Genomic DNA, 12,921 nt, shown 5'->3' with positions numbered 1-12,921 from the left:
TTATTACCTAACAAAGTACATCATCGGTCCTCCTACCTTTCCTGCTCTGAAGCCGGCTAAACTCAGAATCCCTAATTGGTTCCCTAGCCTGGTTTCACCTCAAAAGGCTTAGCATCATTACTGCTAAAAAGAGGAGCGAGAAGGAAGAAGAAGGAGCAAGATTCCTTACAATTATTTGTCCCCTGGTTAGCAGGGCCCGCAAAAAAAAAGTAAAAAAAAGAACTAAGGGGGAAATTCAGATAGGAGAGGAATATCTATAAGACCCTATGTTTTCTTTTTTTTTTTTTTTTTTTTTGTCATGCAAATGTTCCAGTGTCACTTCAGTGGTTGCGAAGGGAGAGCCTCGCAGCGACGGGTGTAGCTGGGGCGGCGAAGAAAAACGGCGTCGCATTTTCGTGCTGGAATAAAGATTTCCTTTCATGCCGCAACAACGGGAAAGTTAGTGAGACAAACTGAGACACCGGGCCTGTTTAGAGTCGTCTACCTGCTCACCAAACACATCGCCTGTTGCGGTGCTTGAACTTTGAACTTTTTTTTGTTGTTGTTTTTTCCATGTTACACAAACTTTTTGCTTCATTGTGATTGAATGTGACAGAAATGCTTTTCTGCAGTAGAGACAAGTAAGCTGGTGACACAACCGCCTTTTAATCATAAAACCAGCGCTGCAGTACAGTAGAAGGCTCTCCTCTCAATCTCTACATTAGCCAAACTTGTAGAAACATACACTGTTGTAAATTCTTGACTAAATTTTTATAAATATGCACACCATACTTTGTAAAAACATTTACTTGCATCATAAAGTTTTTTTTTTTTTGTCCCATAATTACAGGTACTGCTTTTTTCTTTTTTTTTTCCCCTCAATTTGTCATGACAGATCTGCTAAATGTTCTCCTTTCTCAAGCTTCCAATTAGTATTCGCACGAGCAAGCGTAAAACTCGTACATCCTTAGCCGGCGCGATGATGCTTCAAGTGTGTTCTCCGCTCCATTTCACCTGACAGATCATCCGCCGTTCCTGTTGTTTACCTGTGATGCATGTGGTCATTTAGGTTAGTTTCATTTCCAAACAGTGCGCTACGAATCAGCAATTCATACAAATTACGGCGCTTTTGCTTTCCATTTGTGAGCTCATTGCAGGTTTAGCTGAATATAATTAAACATAAAGCAGCCGGCTAGATCTGTACTTTCTATTCTACCTAATCTATATTTTAGCAAAGGGCGGCAACTCGCATGGGTGTTGACAGAGCTTTAAACGTTTTCACCAAGCTCAAGAATATACAAAAAGTTGTAAGCAACACTGAGTTCTGTTTGAGTCTGAACAATTATACCGTCTCCTGACCTCAATTTATGGGGGAAAAAATTGTAAGAATTTTAGAAAATATGTGACAAGTACCACCAGCTTTTCTACTCAGTTCATTGTTCTCGTCAAGTATTTTCGAGGTTTGCAAAAATAACAAGCAATGGCTGGTGAGGGCGCCCATCGACGATAGCGAGAAGGCCTTGAGAAAAGAAGACGATGTGGAGGTGCAAAAGAAAAAAAAAGACTTGGCTGAATTCAAAGATTATCGAGACAAAACGACACTTGAAGAAACAGGTGTGGAAACAAATCAGAGGCAACTTTGAGTATTTTGGTTTCTTTCTATCGCCATCTCAGGAGAATGATGATGTGGAGCCAATTTTTGTTTAAGTTATTTTTGATATACAGCGTTTTCATGACAACAGAAGGTGAAATGGTAACTTATTTGTGCTATAAATGGCACCGTGTGCCTGGAAAACATGTAATACACCCCATTTAAATGATTTCTGGGGATTAGTTGTCAGACAGTTGCAAACCATGTGTTGAGTGGACAAGGCTGAGCAGCGACTCCGCTCCCCAACAGCAGGTGTGTGCATGTTTTAGATTGGTCCCTGCTGTAACGCGGCTGAGTAACGACTGCAGAACTTCATGACGTACTGCAGAGATGCATCGGAGTCCTTGTACTGAGTCATTCCTTTGATTCAGGTGTGTTAAACCAGGGGAACGTCTAACTTATGCAGGACGCTGGCTTTTAAAGACTGGAGCTGGTCATCCCTGAAATAGGCCGACTCGAAAAGGACAAAAGTAAATCCTGCTTCATTCAAGCTACGCATTTGTAGAATGGGGACACATTTATAAGCAAGTCTGGAGCAGTGAAAACTGGAATGCAACCAAAATGTAAGGGGGTGCACAAGCTTTTCCAATGAAATAAAAAAAATATGATGGAAAAGGAAAACAAAACTGCACATTTTTGCCATGGTTTTGATGGGTTTTGTAGGTTTCTGATGGGATAATTTACAACTTGTGTGCCATTTAACGTTCATTCTGATTTAATCAGGGAGAACACATGTTTTCTCTTACAAAAGCATATGTGATAAAAATGTCTGAAGTGGTGCAATTAGTCATTTTACTTTTCAAAGGTGATGGCATTCGATGGACGTGAAGGAAAATGAAAAACACCCTTCTGCAAGCAGAATGTCGGGCATCTGATTAAAACGGCGTTCCCCCGAGGACACAATCAGTCCCTTCAATGAGACTGACAGATGCAGCGTACTGCATCAAACATCATGTGCGATCCGGAGTGTAGAGTTGAATGAACGCCAAATGGGAGCGACAGCTAATGCCCACAATGGACGGAAGCGACCAAAACGAAGACCGGAGGCTTCATGTGTAGTTTTTCCAAACCCCGATTTGTAATGTGCTTCAAGGAATAATCGGGTCCTCTTTAACTCGTGTTGACATGTACTTATCAAAGTTATCACGAACGTCAAACAAGTTCATTTCCATGACCGAGGACGTGGAATTTTAATTCACAGCAAATCAGGGATTTGTTTCTGTTCTAATTTACCTTAAAAGGCAATTCATATCAAATAAATGTAGATGTGGGGGGGAATGAGCAAGCCTACTTTTCAGGTCATTATTATTTTATGTATTATTGAAAATGGTGGTAAGATGTGTAGCGGTCTGTAAAAATAAGAAGTTTTTCTTTTGTCGCTAGAACTAAATAGTTTAAGTGACCAAGGAGGAAAATGGGAACATAAGTGAAATCACCACTGTGTTGAAATCTCAAAACACAGTAGAAGGAAATCAAATACTCCAGAAATCAATGTGATTTTTTTTTTTTTAGGCAATAGCCTTTCAGCTGGAGGCTGTCATCAGCACACTTAATGAACAATGGCATTAAAAACACCTGAAGAAAATAGGCCAATCAGCTGACAACTGATGTTAACCTTCTCAGACAATTACTTATTTGACAGAGCTAAGGAAAATGAGAAAAGAATACAAACCAATTACAATAGAAGCAAATAAAAAATACTTAAACACATTTGCGTTGCTACTCTTGGAGACTTCTGTTAGAGGCAGAAACTTGATTTGTACTTTTATTTGACAATAACTTAATTATAACATATGCAAGCGTTTTTGGACTTGATCATCTAATAGATTTTAGTAGCACCACTCTGCTGCCTTCTTATGCAAACAAGAAGGCTCAAAGGAGGAGAGTACCGTAGTTAAGAAATATAAAATATCTACTTCATGAAGTTAGTAAGACCATTAGAAATCCTCCCTGCCTCTGCTAAGGAAATTAATTTAACATACATAGCTCTGTATATTAAGCACCAAATATGGCCTTCCAGTGTTTTTGCTGGGGGTAATTTCCACACAGCGAGACATCTTCAGCAGCACTTTCGGAGTGTTTCTCATTAGTAGAAGGCAGACATAAGATGTCTCGGGGTGCCACGGATAACCAGGACAAATGCTCAAGACTCCACACCGACAATTACGGGTTATTTGGAGATTTGGTCAGGGATCACTTCCAGGGTGGACTATCCACTCTGCAGGATGTCACACTGCATTGTTCGGAGCAGCTGTCACACTGTGATGGCACACCATTATATTCGTGTTCAAGATCTCTTTAAGTGTGGCGAAGAGTTCTATGTACACTCCAGCGGAGAAAAAAAAAAAAAAAAAAAAACGAAGAGTTTTTATTAAATCGGTTTTGAGCCCTAAGAGGATTTTTTTCCCCCTCCACCCCCCACTATGATAGAGAAAACGGGGTCTAAACTCTTATGTGGGAAGTCAGCACCTCTGCTGCTTTAAAGTCCTTAAACATTGTAGCAAAATCGTATTTTGAACGGGTTCAACTTCACACAACTTCTGGTTTTAGAGTTATTGAGTAAAAATTACAACTACATCAATCTGCATTTATCAAATTTGCAAACTTAAGTCTCGCATCCAGCTGTAATTGACCTTGTGTTCAAACCCCTTAAACATTCTGAATTTCATTCGTCATCCACAGCTTGACAGGAAAACACCACACACACGCACACACACTCACAGCAGCCAACTAACCATTGCTGTTTAACAAAGTGGAAAAAACCCCACATGATTGCCTGCTCATGAAATATACATATTCCAATTTGCAGAGATTTACCTGCATTTGAATGTTCAGCTTGTCAGGAGCTAAGCTTCAAAGAGGAAAAATAAGAAGCAGCTTATTGAAAAACTTCATCTAAAATTAAACAGTTTGGATCAAATCTGGCTTTTATTTTATTTTATTTTAGTTTTTTGTTCGGCATTCACATTGTAATGACTTGCTGATGGCAAATGTGGCAGGATTGTGGACATGCAAAAGCAAGGCGTTGGACATTTGTTGGGACGACTGCATCTCCCATCATTCATAGTAACACTGAGGATTCTGCTGAAATTATGAAATAACTCAATATTTACTTGATTAAATTAGAAGTCTACCTAGCCAATTTAGCTTTAAGTAGCATGTTGGTAGTTTAAGTACAGGGTTTAGCGTGTAAATGTTTTGATCACTTTAAGGTTGCTTAGTAATGCAAATGTGTATCTGATATTTACATTTTTTTAATGAATATATCATGTATTTGGACCACTCTGTCTTCCCCTGACCTGAGTCGAAAGACAATATTTGTGTCTTGATGGCAACGGATATTTACCAAGACTGTTTCAGTCTCTGCAGGCCCTGCGTGAAGCCATTTTCACAACATGGAGCAATTTTCCCTCCAGCACACTAGAAGCACTTGCATAATCAATGTCTAAGCAAATCTCTGAATTGATCAACAAAAGCAACAGGGCTACTTACTGAGTTAAACCTCCAACTAGATGCTGCTGCAGCAGAAAAAAATCATGGTTCTACAAAGTGTTAATTCACTCAAGACGAATAGAAAATAGATTTGGACACCATATTACACTTTATAATTTTACACCATTGTGGGCTTGTGCATACCATATAATAAAATGTGAATCACTGTGGAAATATTAAATGGACTTGGACACTTTTACCAAACAATTTCTGCAAAACAATATTAATAAACTTTGAAGTTTAGGCCATAAACTTGCAAGAGAGCACACCAAAACAATTCACTGAGTTTTTTATTTTTCCATTTTTTTCCCCCGCTTTCATTCGGCCCAGTTATGAGTCGCTCCAGAAGTCGAGTAATTTGCCGGCGAAACCGTTCCAAGAAAGCATCACGACTGAAAGTGCGCCACAAAACGCATAATTGGCATTATGAATGTGCCGCGAATGAATCGCCCCGCCGCCAAGAGAAAAGATGGCCCTCGCTCTCTGAGGCTCAAGCAGTAATTTATGGTGTTAATCCAGTGTGTCACTGTGAAATTTGTGTTCTGCCCTGTAATCACAGGCGCTGACAAATCTCATCTAAAAGGGTGTTTATCTTATCACCTTAATCAACAGATATATGATGTGTTCATCCGCGCGGCCTCGTAACTCCCATGCATTCATTTTTGCCCTCCGTGTTCATAAAAAGAAAAAAAAAAAAAAACACACATAAAGCACTTTTAATCTCCCACTGTCCAGAACGTGGTTTCCTGGTGCGCGGCGCCGGATTCAACCGGGTAACGGTGATCCACTACGATTAAAACACAAGATCGCCTTCCCATCGGAGTATCCTTTTTCGTTCCCCCCCCCTCCCTCCTTCCTTCGCCGCCCGTCATTCTCATCTCATCTCCTCTATGCCCGGGCAGTCACATATTCTTTGAAGGAGAGATTTAATTGGATCTCCTCAGAAGGTGCTGTCGGATTAACCAAGCAGAAAAACAGAGTTTGGCTGGTCATGCTTTCCATCTGGGTCCTCAGATTGCTTCCGACAGACAGTGATCCCAATAATCCTGCCGAAACATGATAAAGGGGGCAGAGATATTGGATCAAAAGCATATATGCATTTTGATCGGGCTTTGAAGGCTCCCCGCTGCAAGGCGATGACGAGATAAGCTCGCCGTAACTATATGTGGCCTTGACATTAAACATTAAATTGAAGGGGACGGGATGGTTAGGAAATTTTTCCATTGTCCATTTGTATTACAGTACCTGTTTCAGTCAGTCTGGGGGGAAAAAAATAAATAAAAATAGAAATCTGCTTTAAGACTTTCATCATTTATCCGTCTCTCCAAACCGTTGCCGTTTGCTACATCTTCACATCGCTAATGCTTAACTGTGGAGATAATTGAAAGTTTTTTGGGGGTTTTCTTGACTGAAAAGGAAAAAAATGAAAATAGAGAACAAGCTCTAAGCAATCTTAAAGCCACTAACTATATAAGCTCCACTTTGGCAGGTTCAGTTGAAACACAGCCACTACAGCAACAGCTTGTTTGCAATTTAGGATTGTTGGACTGACAACGGCATTCTCCCATCTGAGCCGAGCCGCAAGACTATAATTAGAGGGAATTACGATAAACTTAATGGAAAAACTCACACTTTCTTGCCTTCCTGTGGAAGATTCATTAGGAAAACGTTCAACACAAATTTCAAAATGCGGCAAACGGAAACCGTTATCAACCCCAAAAGTAAAGTTTCACTTTCATTTCTATTGGAATAGTTTAACTAGTGTGACAGTTTTTTTCCCCCACTGAAATGTTTTTGTCAGGATTCAGAGTTGCTTTGGTTTTTGCTTTCTCTTGGTTTCACATGTTTGGTCTTTTTTTTGTTATTTGGACTCATTCTCATCTATTCTTTTTCTGTTGATCTTGCTTGTGTTTTGATGAGGCTTTCCTTAGCTGTTGAATAGCTTATGTGTTGGGCTTTTGTGTTAGTTTCCTGTGTTTGTCTATTCCTACATTATATTTTCTATCTGTACTTCTCTGGGCAAATAAGTCATTTTTTTTTTTTTATCCCCTTCGATAAAAATTAAAAAAAACCCATCCCCGTTGGTTTCCTGCACTTTGGTCCGTAAAACAAACCATGATAGATCTCAAGTTTTTTTTTTTTGTTTGTTTTTTTTTCCCCAAAAAATAAAATATGAAGCTCGCCAACATCCATTGGGCACCGTAGACTTTGAATTTCAGGACGTACTTTTATAATGGCTTAAGCGAACCAAATTGAATCTCATTCAGCCCCAATGGCTAAAGGTATTTTTTCCCAAACGTGTTCACTTCAGGAGAACGCTCTACAGTCTCCTCACATGCCTCCTGTCACAAAGAACTAAAGCCCTTCTGGACCAACAGCTTTCCTGTCACACCTTAACAATCTCACCTTGCACTTCAGTCATGGACCTTGAGGACAGCTTCAACAACACCTTCAGCTACATCATGAAACACTTAGACTTCTCCCGCTTGTCTGTCAGTCTCTCTCTGTTTCTTTCGTTGGAGTTTCTGTGGGAGACATAAAGCTTAAAAGGACCAGTGTTTCTATCACTCTCAAGGCTGAAGTTTTGTTCCAGACTTAGACAATTTGGGCTTTTTCCATTTTCCTTCTCATTATGCACATTGAGTATTTCAACAGATGTTAGAAGGATGCAAGTCCCGACAACTCTGCAGTTGTGGAACAAGACGAATGGAGTAGATGCAGAGAGCTGGCAAAATTACGTCATAGGGCTTTGTGTGAAAAGAAAACGTCGTCTGAATCGAACACAACGCGATAAAAGGCACACAACAATTTCTCGGATGGTGGTTGATCGCTGGAAATGGAGACTGGACAAAAGTAACAAAATCTCCAGTGAAGCTTGTGTGATAATGAACAAGATGTTTAATCAAAACAACAACAAAAAAAGACTTCAAGTGAGGAGATGACAAAACATGCCTCTATTAGGACATTTTGCAACCAACCACTTTGCACACTCGGCAGATGTCATCTCTTTCTTGGTGGGGAACATGACTAAGAACATCGCTCTTGAGAAATTCCTCATTTATTGTCGTTTTATACGTTTTCTTGAATCTGTAGTGAAGCAAAGATTTTCTCCACAGCTCTCTGTTGAGGCAGCACCATCAGTTAGTGAGTCAAAGAAGCTGAATGGACTGATAGACCGGGTTTCACGGGGATTCCTCTGAGGCGTCGGAAGCTGATAGGAGGAATTCTCCTCAAGCAACTCGACAGCGGACCACAATGCACTCCCTCTGCACAACATTATCACACACTTAGCACTGCATGACAGACCAGAAGTAAATACATCAGTTTACCACGCGGTAACATTGCAAATGGAAAAAATAAAAATAAAAAATGAACAACTTCCAAAGCTGACTGACTGAGGTAGAGGCTGGCTCGGACTGGCTGTGGGAAATTAACTGGCTAAATAAAGAGAACAGAGCTGGCAGGAGGAGCAAGGCCTCGGTTTGAAAGTATGCTAATTAGCCTCGACTGAAGTCGAGCAAAAATTGGACAGAAATGTACCGATCACCACTAATGACTTTTGTGCCTGTAAAAACTCCACAGTCACTGCCCCTTGAACATCTATTCAATGATTATGATACAGGATCACACAAAATTCAAACCTGGCCTGACCTCTTAGTATTCATGATAAAGTGGAGATGAACAATCACTCAAAATTACAGAATTAAAAAGTTTAACAAACATCCAACTTACCTTTGATTTTGCTCTAATGATTGAGAACACCACTTATTTTCTTCAATGCTATTTGAATGCTATTGTGCTAACGCTAGGCTAGGCAGTCTAAGGGTTTGTTACAGCAAAGTACTCAAGTGAGAACTAGAGAACAAGAAAAATGAAGAAATTAGCCAAAAATATATCAATTTTTATTAGGGGAAATGTCCGTTTGTTGGTTTTGTTACCACAATCTCGGCACGTACTTGGGTTATGCAGAACAATAATGACTGGAGGCACGAAAGATTACGTACCATTGGCTCAAAATCTGCAAAATGAATTTATCGCAGTAGATCAGTCAAAGTTTGGACTTGTATTATATTGAGAGGCTGTGGCATGACTTAAAACAGGCTTCCAAACCTCCCAGTGTGGCTAAATGAAAGTAATCATCCAAAGAAAAGTGGACAAAATTCCTGTAGTTGTCAAAATCTGGGCTGGACTTTAGAAAGGGTTTATGGGGCAGTAACCCAGGGCGCCAGGTTTTGGGAGCGCCTGAAATATTATTTTTTTAAATGAATTGTATGTCTGTTTGGGACCAACGTGGAGCAGTTTTGTGTGGGACATTTCAAACTTGCTGATGTTTAGCTCTACCTAATAAAGTACCTTTATCTTTGTTTTGTTTTTTTTCCTCTGTTTTTCTGGACAGGGCACCCGAAACTGCTGGCCCTCATCCTTCTAAATCCGGCCCTGGTCAATGGCGGCACCGGGATACCAAACCGAGTTCCCACACTCGTCCTCAATGCCCCTAATGACAAACCAGTACAGTACACACTGAAAGTCTAAAACGGGTCACGCAATATGGATTCACTGGGTGGTTTTTATTTATACTTGCTGGGTCTCCATAGAGACCAGAGTTAAATCCGTTATCAACCTGACTTCATTTTGACCACATTCATTAGCTAAAGAAATGTCTCCCGTTCATCCCATTAAATTTGATGACAGCGCATCCAGGAGGAGCATATGCTTTACTTCAGAGGATACTCACCTCTTATTTAAGTCATTAAATTTTCCTAGAGGTGATTAATTACTACCTCAAGGTTAAACTGCCATCAGGGAGAACAACTTTAACTGTATGCCTACCACTGTGTATTTGAATTAAAGGTCTTGGATGAAGTTATCAGGAAAAACTTGAAGGTCAAAGCAGTTAAATATGGTAATGTTTATCAGAAATGAAAGGATTTTATTCTATGTACCTCTTGTCGTACGTCCTCCTATTAATGAGATTTAAACTGTGTTCAATTTCATATTCAGCATCTGTTTTTTTCTACTTAATGGCTTTACTTTTGGAGAAGTTAAATTAGTTTGTTCCAGCGCTTTTGTCACCAAATGAACTTCCTGCTTGCAAAATTAAAACAATATAAAAACGACACCATTACTGGGAAACCAAAACAATTCGGAGGCTCTTTTTGGAAAATGCATTTGTCACTCTGTCAAAGAAGAAGAAGAAGAAAAAAAAAAATCTGGTATGTAATTTAGCAACCAGGAGGAAGGAAGTAAAAGGATGCAGAGGTTGGGTTTTTTGTGCATGTTTCATTCTGAATACTCTTATCAGATGAGCACACGGAGCACCGGCAGGTTAAAACTATTCCAGGAACATTCCAACGTGTCTCACATGTTCCTGGAAAGCTTCCGTTTCGACTTGGAAGTTCTGCAGAAACTTGGCATAGATGTGATTGGCTGGTCAAAAAGCAAGGACTCCAGTTTTAGTCATACCCTTGTGCAATATGGCATACGTCTTTTCTCAGTTTCTCGACACTAATGTCATCTCTGCAGAGACTTTGACGGGGACAGTAGATAAATCAACTGAAGGGCCAAATCTCTCAGGTACTTTGTTATACTTTTCGTAGATGATTTTTTTTTTTTCCTCCAGAAATCCTTTCCAGTTTTCTCCACTGTACATGCTTTTTTTTTCTTTTTTCTTTAACCTTCCACATACTTTGTCAAACATCATTCCAGCTCTGAAAATTAAGATCCCTCTAAGGCTTCACTTATGCATAAACTTGCCCATGGACAATTTAAGCCAATTCAGTCACCAGTGATACAGTAATAAATTATCGCCAATTAAGCCGTAGACTTCGCAGTAGATTTTATGACTGCTTGCGATAAAAACTAAGATAAGATGGAGCTTATTAAAACAGGGAGGAGAAAGGTTGGTCTAGTGCGATTATTCATATATATATATATATATATATGTGTCAGTATTTTCATCATGATTTTCATACATAAAACATAGCAACGTATTTCAAATGGCCATTTTAAAGTGTGCAAATTTGCAGATTTAAGCTGGAATTTAATACCTTCATGCTCAAGACTTGCTCATTATCCAATTGAAGTTTGAGGTTGTAATGTGAAAAAAAAAAACAAAAAAAAAACATGTAGATGATATTAAGTCATGGTTGGACAAACGGGAAGTAAAGCAGCCCAAACGAGGACAAGACACCAGATCACAAACTGAAAGAAAAAAGCAACTTAAATAACTTCTTCTTCTTTTTGTCTTGGTTTTTTGTTTTTTGTGCTTCAAATAAATGTTGAAGCCACCTGGGGTTGATTGTGTGGCTATTGATTTATTTTTCTGTTTTTCTGCTTTCAGGGCTACAAGCTCCATTTGAAAAGAAGGATTTTTGTTATTGTTGGACGCACGGTGCCCCTTAGGATGTCCTTAAGAGAGGAACAGCACAAGGTAGGGCAATAAACAACAACGCTGTTATTGTGCCATTTAGCATTATGACCGATCATCAATCAACCAACATGGTCTCCGAACTCTTCCAGAAGTAGTCGAGTGTCTTTTTTGCACTGATTACCGTACTCGGCTCTGGATAAGAGTCTAAGTCAGGTTATTTGCTCAATCACACCATGGCCTAATGCTAATTATTTTGTAATTGCACTGGTAAAATAAATAACAATTAAATTGCGCTATCACAGATCGTGCATATTAATTTCTCCTTTTGCACCTAGGCATGCGTGTGCATTTGCTAAAGGTTCTATTAGGTGCTTAAAGGTTGTTTGATATAAATAATGCATGGCAAAGATCTCACTGCCCCCCCAGGATGATATGGTAATTTTAATCAGGGGAAAAGTATGTGTTGCATGAAAAATGTTTTCACTCCCCCTTCCCTCCCACCACCCTCCTTCTCCTAGTCTGTACTTGTTGTATGTGCTGGTTATTAAAGTGATCATGATTCCAAATGAGACTATAGATTACAAATATCGTAGACAAATGTCTGCTGACGGTGATACCTCACCCCACTGCTGTGATTAAGCAGTCCCCTTCTGGCAGGGATTACAAACTGCCTGCATTATTGTAATTCCAACAATCACATATGGTTTATGGCCTGGTTCTCTAAACAGTGGGCAAGGGAAAATAAAGCAAAAAAAAAAAAAAAACGGCATGCGTGGCTGTTTCTGGTTAACACCAGCAGTAAGAGGGGAGATGTTTTTGATTAATCTAAGCCGCCTCGGCAAACCTTAAACATGTCATGTGGATTAAGGTGATCAGAGGGAAGTGAGTTGTGTTTTTACCAGCCTCTTGGCCAGCAGATTTACATATATGTCCTCATGTGGACAAGGCTGACTGAGGTCTTATTTATTACAGTGGTGTACCACCCCAAAGGGAGTGAAGAAAGAAGCAATACTATACTTTACTCTCTACTGCTGCATTAGTCTTTGAATGAATCATTTCGATTAGGGATGCCCTCATCTGTTGTTTTGCATTGGATGAAAAATATTGGTAATGAATATGTAATCTCTACAAATTCAGGTACTTGGCATTCAAACGTGAAACAATGTAAAGCTGGAGCATAACTTTGATCACCAGAACATCCTCACTACATGTGATCATGATGCATCCAGGAACAAGTCTCCTCATTGGTCGTTTTGTCCCGAACCCTTAAAAAGTCTGAACTACATGCATCTAAAATTAGGGCCTTAAAATGTCTTATAATTATTTTAAAATGTAAGTTGGTCTTAAATATGTTACTCACAGGACTTAAATATTGTCCTGGAGGGACTATTTAACAAATGTCGTGTATTTATTTATTTATTTATTTATT

At 39.4% G+C, this 12,921-nt stretch overlaps 1 long non-coding RNA gene across 1 annotated transcript in view; it reads left to right on the top strand.

Moving 5' to 3' along the window:
- Positions 1-12,256, top strand: part of LOC106917004 (uncharacterized) — a 45,146-nt gene extending 32,890 nt beyond the window's left edge. Inside the window, exons 4-5 of the long non-coding RNA XR_015765567.1 lie at positions 9,519-10,696; positions 11,463-12,256. This is a non-coding gene — a long non-coding RNA (uncharacterized LOC106917004). The remainder of the gene's footprint in view (positions 1-9,518; positions 10,697-11,462) is intronic.
- Positions 12,257-12,921: the final 665 nt, after the last annotated feature.

The sequence above is a fragment of the Poecilia mexicana genome, unplaced genomic scaffold (assembly GCF_051168715.1).
Source record: "Poecilia mexicana isolate PSO_F unplaced genomic scaffold, ASM5116871v1 scaffold_2, whole genome shotgun sequence".
Classification (NCBI taxonomy): domain Eukaryota; kingdom Metazoa; phylum Chordata; class Actinopteri; order Cyprinodontiformes; family Poeciliidae; genus Poecilia; species Poecilia mexicana.
This window is presented reverse-complemented; position numbering and strand designations above follow the sequence as displayed.